Genomic DNA, 9033 nt, shown 5'->3' with positions numbered 1-9033 from the left:
ACACCATATGTGCGGCCATGCATTGATCTAAAAAATACAACCACTCCTGCCCAGGCCACTCTCCTTGACTGGAAGGATTGAGGAGATGACTAGAAGGATCAAGGGGAATGAAGAATTGAAGAATGGTGAAGGAAATTTTATAGGCATTTTTGTTTCTACTCACCCAGAAAAAACTGAATGGTTAATTAGAAATGGGCTGTCATCACAAAAATAACCACAAAAGTTATAAGTAAAGTATTATTTCTTGGGGGAAGGGATATTAAGGGAAGCCCGTACCTCATTAGAACTACTCTGTTAATGTTGTTTGTTTTGTTGATTTCTTGGTCAAATGTTGATGTTAGTCTCTGAGTCCATCTTTTCCTTAGCCAAGAAAAACATGTTCCTGATTTGTTACTTTTCTTTTGTTTTTCTTCCCTACCTCCTTTAAGATTCTTGTTTTTAAGGACAAGCTCATAAATATTTACAAAAGGTCATGCTAAAACAGCAACATTTATTAGTACCAAATATAAGAATTCGTACTAATACATATTTCATGTACATTGATTGTAATTCAATTGTACATTCAGAGGAAAATATATAAATACAAAGAGTGAAATGTGATGCAGTATTGTACGGTCCTATTTCAAACAATTCAGAGTCTACATTATATTCTGTTTACTCTGTTTATTTCAGTGAAGCTAAATTTAGTAAATTCATTGGCACCTAAAGACGGTTGGTAATTTCTGCATAACAATTTTAAACATTCTTAATCAAAATATTGGAACTAGGATGAAATTATGTATTTGGCCCTTTTGGGCTTAATCTACTGAGAATCCTTTGTATTATTGATAACACATTTTTACACCTACATGTAAAACTTGTGTTAACTATTATGAAAAAACAGTTTCTCTTTTGTTGCTTAATGGATTATCAATATAGTAGTAATAACAAAAACAATAAGAAATAAAGTTGCACCACATTTTTTGGTAATTAGATTGTGGTTTCTTTCTGTGTAAACTACATTGTTTTTCAATAAATTACAAGCGTAGTTCATAAACAAAATCAACTCACATTATTTGACATCATCAAAAAACCAACAGTGCACCAGACAAGAGACGTACAGTCGAGTGGTGGAAGAGTAGATTCCCACGTAAAAAGTATTCCAGTGGAGAATATATCTACATTAAATAGGAGCAGAAAGATAACTAGAAAACAGGAAAAGTTTGTCCTCTATAATACCTGCAGGGGAACCAAAGTGATAAAATATTTTCTATAATGAATATGCAATATTCCTTGCATTAAAGAGCAGAAGATTTTACTACAGATAATAATTTATTTTCTAGAGGACAATAAAAATAAAGAGATCTTAATGATACCTTAATGTGTACTGCATCCAGCTCAGTATGGCAGAAAAAAAATGATATGGTCATATGCCTATATGCTTCTCTGGGGAGGAACCCACAGAATGAGGAACATGCATTCTGTGTACAGAGCACATGCTGCATCATCCCATTACTGCAGGATAGCAAGAAATGAAGAAAATGAAAGGCAGGAGATGCTGCATATCAGACATTATTCAGTTTAAATACACTCGTATAGTCACTCCATTGCCTTTTCTCATTTAATCAAGCTTTTCCATTCTGGAAATGACTCCCTGTCCTTCTATTTATTACTAGCTGAGCTACTCAGACCAAATAAATCCATAAATAAAAACAGAAATAGACATGGGTTTATTTGAAAGATTCCAAGTCTGAAAGACTGTTGGGAAATATGTTTAAAGCTACTGCTGAAGTAGTAGCATGATGTTGTTAAACAGCTATGGACCTAAATGACATGCGATGCCTTATCACATATTAACAAGTCTATATATATCCTAAGCCAACAAAACTGCAGTCAGTAGGCAACAACTTGATTATTATATTAACATAGGGCTATCCAATTGCCATGCAGCTCCTGAAGGGTTAAACTGTGGTCTCTAGGCTCCTGGTCTGGGCACAATTCCCACTTTGCTTTTTGTTGCTGCCACATAGGCTCTTCCTCCTTCCTCCAGCTTCTACTGGCTGTCTCCACCCCTGGGAGGGCCTCATTGGGCAAAGCGGGCAGACTGTGCAGCTGAGGGCTCAGAGGGATCTGGGGACTGCAAAGGTGTCCAGGCAGGGGTGGTGCAACAGGAGTCACCCATGAATCCATGCATGAAGGATGCCTCCATGACATGGCAAGTCCACATGTTGGGGAACCATGTGGTACAGTGGTGCAGCAAAGGCGGTTCATTGAAGACTCATGGTGTGTAGCCCAAGGGTTTACAGCCCACATGATATATGGATTGGTGTCTTGAGGCCTCCAGCTGTTCAAAAGTTCGACAGCCCTGTACTGGCATATTCATAACATTTAATTAAAATAAATGAGAGTATTAAAAGCAAATACTAAAACCAAAAACACAATTCTTACAGAAATGGGTACTTGCTTCAACATTGTACAACAGGAGAATTATTTGCAATTCAAGATATTCCAATTTCATCACCTACACAAAGCTGGCCTAACTGCTAAAACAGTGTTACAAGCCTGGAACTCCCCAAATCAAACTTGATGGCCTTAAGTGAGCTTCTAAATGCAACTTTAAGTAACTAAATAAGTTGGTTTTCAAGAGCGCTAAGAATACAGAGTCTCTGTTCACTTAAAAAAAATCCATAGAAGCTCAGCAACACCTCAGCAGCTTAGTCCACTGACCTCTCAAAAGTAAGCGGGGGCAAAGTTCTCATTGTGTTTTGGGAATAAGCCCAAAGAAAGCTACACTGTTTAGGCAAGATTCCTTGGGTAGATGTGATATATTTTATTAGACCAGCTGAACAGTTGGAAAAATGGTCTTTGCAAGCCTTAGGGTGCAAGCTTTTAGGTAAAAGCTTTCACCCTTCTTCCGGCATAGGAAGTCTCTACTGTTCTGAGATTCCAAGGAATGAGAAAAGCTACAAGTGTGACAGGATGTCAGTGAGAAGGCAAATAGATAGAAATTAGGAAAACAAAAGGTAAAGAAGGGAGGGGAGGGGGAAATGAAGGAGGGAGAATCCAAAGGTAAGTAAGGGAGACTCTACTGTAGTAGTTTTCCAAGGTAGAAAAGAGGCAGCCTGTGAAAAAGTAAATAGCTGGAAATTAGAAGACAAAGGGTAGAAAGGGAAGGGAGGAGAGGGGAGAAAGTGGGGGAAAGAAAAGTGTAAAAGGTCAGGTCTGGCAGGTACCTGGTGAAACAGATGTCAGGCAGGTTGTAATGTGTCATAAATCCAATGTCTATATTAAGTCTGTGATTTTTTGTATCGAGTAGATTTATAAAGTTCATAAATGCTCATCTATGAAAGGTATTTTGTAAGTTCCCTTTGAGGATTAGAACTGAGAGATCAGAGAGGGACTGACTGTCTTGTGAGACCCTTGCCTACCTATGTCCTTAGATGAACATGGCTACAATCAAAAACCCAGCAACATTTTTAGGGCCACTCAGATCTACCAAGCTGCATAGGACTGCTGTAGGGAATTAATTGGTTAGCTATTATAAAACACCTCAAAAATATAAAACAGGATTTTCAGGTCCTAAGTTTGCTCCTATTGTTAGGTACTAATTATTATTATGAATATAACATAACCTCTAGAAACTCTTCTCACTCAGCTGCACTCAAGGTTTCTATGAGAAAGAAGCTGTTTAGTAGCTTCAGAAAAAACTCACTAAGCCTCCAGTTATTTGTCTCTGTCAAATTCTCCAACTTGGAAATGTGAATGTTGAATTAAACATGCCTATTAACTTTCCAACATGTGACTCAAAGGAGATACTCTGTCTTTGATTAGTCAGGAGTACATCTGCAAATTGAGTTTACAATATTCCACAATCTCAGTTGCAGATCTTATTCTGTCATCTGGACAATACAGTGTTAGTGTCAACAACAGCAATAAACAATACAAGACACAGCTAACATAAACATTTCAGAAATCATAAGTTTAATCATTGCTCAGAAGTTGGACCAAGCTGTGACTAAATTCTTCAGCACTACAGACCCCCGGCTTACTGACAGAAATATTTCCAGCCAAAAGTGCGTCCAGAACCTGAATACTAAGATGAAAGGAAATGCATGCAGGGTAGAGAGGATGCATGGCGCAGTCTTTAGACATGATTTAAGCGCAGAAGTGAAGCTGATGTGTGTGTTCAAGTGCAAGCCTCATTTATGGTCAGAGAATTTGCTAGTACAGGTGATTTAAAAAAAATAATAATTTCATTAGCTTCTTGTTGTTGATTCACTTTCAAGTTTGTACTGAAGAGTTTTGTGGTGCTGTCCTCAGGGCTTGGGACAGACATTCATAAAGCCTGAACTGAGTCAACCTTTGCAGGTTAGGCTGAACTAGTTTCCAACCATACAAACAATATCTCAGGACTGAGGAAATTCAGGCACGTGCCTACAGTGCCTCAGGCTGGAAGCTGGGGGGTGCTAGAGCAGCCCTCCTTTCCCTTGCAGAGCTGAGTTGAGGGGGGTGTGGCCAGGTCCCAGGAGGAGGCTCTTATTAGGGAGGGGTTTAAACCCCCAGCCTGCCTGCAGTCCCACGTTTTTCTCGGCTCACTGCTCAAGGGGCAGGAGTGTTGCCAGCTCCCAGCCCCAGCTAGCACTGAGGCAAAGGAGGGGAGGGGTGCAGTGCATGTATCTGTTGATGATACAGAGCTTTTCAATCTCCCTCCCTGCTTATGTATACTGTTTCCAGCAAATTGACAGGCAAGCAAGCAGGGGCGGGGGGCTGATAACAGGGTCAACCCTATCTCAGTGTTTATCGCCCCATTAATAAAACAGAAGGACATTACCAGCTACCTGTTGATTCTGCCTGTTGATTCAGCATGGACCCAGCATGTGGTCTGATAGCTAATACACAGATACTTTTTCTGCAAGGCAGAGGGGAGGGGAGAGTTCCAGCTTAGCAGGGAGTGGTGAGAGGAAGAGGGGGAGCACCCAGCTCTTAAACAGCTTTTCCAAGGAAGGACATTAAGCTACCTGTTGAATAGTTCCAAAAAGCCTGTCTGCCTCTCCCACAGCACAAACTATAGCCAGCATGTGGTCTGCTAGCTAATGCTAAGGTGTCTGTGAGGGACAGGGGACTGCCTGCTTAGCACAAAGTGGGGAGGGGAGGAGGGTGGGGAGCAGAAGCCAGGCAGATGCCTGTAGAGACTGCTGAGCTCCAGCGAGACAGCAGAGGGGAGAGGCCAGCTCTGCTGTGGAGCAGAGAGCCCTGCTCAGCCAGAGAGCATGCAGGGATGCTGGAAGACTCTGATTTATCTTAAACTAGCAAGGAATCTGGGGCAGACATAGCATAAACTGGTTCCAGTCAAATCGATTAAGTCTGATACTACATTCAGCCAGGTTTATCTCAAACTGGTTTCAGCCATTTTCAAACTGGTTTATGTTCACTGAACATCTGTTCTGTTACAAGTTTAAATCGATTTCTGATCACTTAAACTGGTTTCTGTGTAACATCCATCCCTAGCCCAGAAGCATAACTGGACTGTTCTGTACCCTGAGCAGTGGCAGTGCACAGGACAGGGGCAGCATCAGGGAGAGACATCACAGGGCAAGCCACTGTTGCAGGGATTAACATAGAAGCTGCTACAAAAATGAGGCAATTTGAAAGCCAAATTTGTGCATCCGAAATAAAGAGGAGGCAACAGGATTAACCAACACCTCCACACTCGGCAGTGGCTTCACCTGGGAGCAAACCTCTGTCCTCTCTGCCCATCTCACACCAAGTGTTGCACCCAGCTGCCAGATCCACTGCATGGAAGGTGCAGGATGAAGGGGGCAGTAGGATGAGGCACCCCTCTGGCTATAGTGTGGTAGCACGCTTAGGCAGCACCCTGTGCTCATGCCCCACTAACCCACCCCTAGTTATACAACTGGATGTCCCCATTATGCTTTGCTTCACTGGCAAGCAATCTGGAGTGTAAGTGGGGAAAAACAGAAGAAACATTGAAAGAGTAAACAGCAATCAGCATGAAACATTTTCAAAAAGCAGCAACTAGAAGCAGCCTGTAAAGCTTGTGCATACAGGTGTGTACATGCAGATCAGATTGCACATTCAACTAAGTGGACACTTACTCAAATTTCTACCTTTTGCATACACAGTTGCATTTTTTCAAATGCAAGTGCAACTCAGAGCTTCAGCATACCTGTTGTGATTAGGAGGATGTACAGCTTCAGACAGTAATGCTGTGATCACACACAAAAATCTTTTCTTTGTTTTGGAAATACATGGACATTAAACCAGAGATGCCTGCACCTCAGTGACACTTCAGGTCCAAATCCTGTGATGATAAACAGTTACGGACATTGAAGATTTTTCTTCCTTTTTTTTAAAAAAGGTACAAAATCAGCACTACTACAGAGAAGAAAAGACATTCTATTCTTGCAGATAATAAGACAGTAATGGACTAAGGAGCATCCTGTTTGGTGCAGGATACTGGACAAGATGGACCTTGGTCTGACCCAGTAAGTGGCAGTTCTTGCGTCCTTACGTTCTTATCTACTCAGTGAGCATGTCTACACATTCACACCACTGCATGGTACCCAGTGGTACTGAAAAGTCCCAATGGTGCACAGGTTGTTTCCAACCCTACTGCCCTACTGCATAGTAGAGGCCGCGTCACAGTTAGTGCCTGCCAATGCTTTGTTGCTGTCGCTCATCGCTGCAGCAATGTAGCATTTTGGGTAGACGCACCCAATGAAACTCAGTATTACTGCTAGCAGTCTAACGTCTGATAAGGAAGTCTGTAACTGCTTACCATGGGAAAAGAGAAGCAGAAAAGAAGCAATAAATATATATATATCTCAAGCACCCAGGTTTCTTAACATTGGCAGAAGGCTTGGCACTAACACACAAGAGTCTGTTTAATGACTAACAGCGTTCCAGAATCTGTGATCCAGGGCCTCAGATCCAATTTAGCTGGCCTTGGCAGAGGACCTAGACTGTGGAAAAAGGTGGCTTTAGGATGCCTTTCTGTTAGCCTCATCTTCAGTCCTGTGAGGGCTCAGCCCACATCCTGAAATAACTGAAAGCAGTCCAGTGACATTCCAGCTAGAGCTGTGCACCAGGCAGGATTCAAGCACTGGGGAATCCCCAGCTGTCCCATGAGCCCAGTTCTCTTTCCCTTTTGAACTACAGGAGCAATAACAAAAGGGAGAAAGGAGGAGGGCAGGATCTGGTGCTTCTATATACCTAGATTCTTTATTTTCACTGATGTGATGAATCATGAAATTATTAGCCCCCATGAGAGAAACTGCATTAAGAAATGGAGGCCGGGTTATTGTAGTGATAGTATTCTTCAAAACAAGACGAAAAGGGAGGAAACAGAACTGTTTCTTCCAAAAGTCCTTCTAACAGTTTTGTTAATCCTCTCATAATCTTCAGTTAGAAATCAGGGTTGTAAAGATGTATTATTTAAGGAAGCTAGTTGAGAGCCATGTAAGCTGGCAAAAGTTACAAAATGAACCATAAATACTCTTTGTGGCTGGAGAGGAATGCATGCACAGTGCCTGATTCAAGCCAACATAATACGATATTAGTAATAACTGAAGTTGAACTGCTTTACTCTCAGCTATTTTATTACCAAAAGGAGGTTTCTCAAAAAACTATAGAGGAGATAAAAAGACCCATTGTGTGCTACAAGTGCTGTAAATAACAAATGAATGACACGTTTGTTTGCTTGTTTTCCCCAAAAAAAAAAAAAAAATCACATTCTGATGCATTCCTTGCTTCATACAGAAGTTCAGTAGCAATTGCTGTTAAATGGATTTCTAACCAGAAGCACCTACTACTAACCATTCTGGTTTTGAGAAAAGCTACTTAAAACATCCATGTCACCTGTTTGCCAAGCAAAGAAGGGAAGTTCAACTTGATATTTGCCTGGTATGAGTTTATGAGAAAACCCCAGGCTGTAGTCATGGAACGTTATATAAACTTAGTCTACAAAGTTAAAAGGTAAAACATCTAGTCTTGAGATTATGGGAAATACAAATTTCACAGAAAAAAACATTCCTTGGGTACAGTGTCCAGAGACTGATGGCTTGGTGGGGGTGGGTTTTCACCCAAGATTGTATCTCTCCATAATTTGGATGGAAGTATGCAGTAGATGGCAGGGTGGAAGAGTGTAATAAATGTAAGGAATGGAAAGTGCTTTCCTAGAAACTGCACATCTGCTCAGATATTAAACGCCAAAAATAAAAAGAAATCACTTTACATCAATTCAGGAACATGCTAACATGCAACAATAACCAAAATGATATCTCAAGCTAACATGTTTCCCTGGAAGACAGAAGACAATTAAATTGACTGATATAGCCAATACATATCCATTAATATATTTTATTACGTAAAGTTCAGTTGGCTGCTAATTCTTCTGGAGGGCTGATTCATGAACTTTTGGCCTGAACTAACAGGCAATTTTTTGTGACAACCGGAAGAATATTTTTCACTTATCTAGAGGAAAAGAAAAAACTTTAAGATTTGCTTAATATTTTAAGTGTCCACAAAAAAAGAAGCACGTAAATGCAAATCTTACAGGACATATGTTGCACCTGATTCTTCACTTACCGCAATTTTACACTAGTCATTCGTTTTGGCTTCAGTGGAATCATACCTGACTTAACTTGTATCACATCGCTAGTTGTATTAGGCAGTGGTCTCGACCCATCAGCAACCAGTCATTGTCCAAGTTTTTTGTAGATATCATGGCACAGTAGAATTTTAAAGATATGTTGCATTGTGTTTAATTGTATTATAGGTTTCTATTAAGTTAGATATAAATCAAGGCTGCAGTTTAGACTTTCTGAATTATTGTATCTTTCCATACATCAGATGTTGCATAAAAAAAGAGATGAGCAAGCACAACTGTTTTACACAGTAACCTCACCCTTTCCTTCATGTCTCATAAAAACCTTGCTAACATTTATAGCATTCTGCTTCTCAGAAACTATTGAGTTACATTTTGTTTCAAAGACTTAAGTCCAACTCGTCCTTCAGTTAATAATCCAAAATAAG

Source organism: Crocodylus siamensis, chromosome 3 (genome assembly GCF_052110815.1).
Source record: "Crocodylus siamensis isolate JL-2025a chromosome 3, ASM5211081v1, whole genome shotgun sequence".
Taxonomy (NCBI): Eukaryota; Metazoa; Chordata; order Crocodylia; family Crocodylidae; genus Crocodylus; species Crocodylus siamensis.
This window is presented reverse-complemented; position numbering follows the sequence as displayed.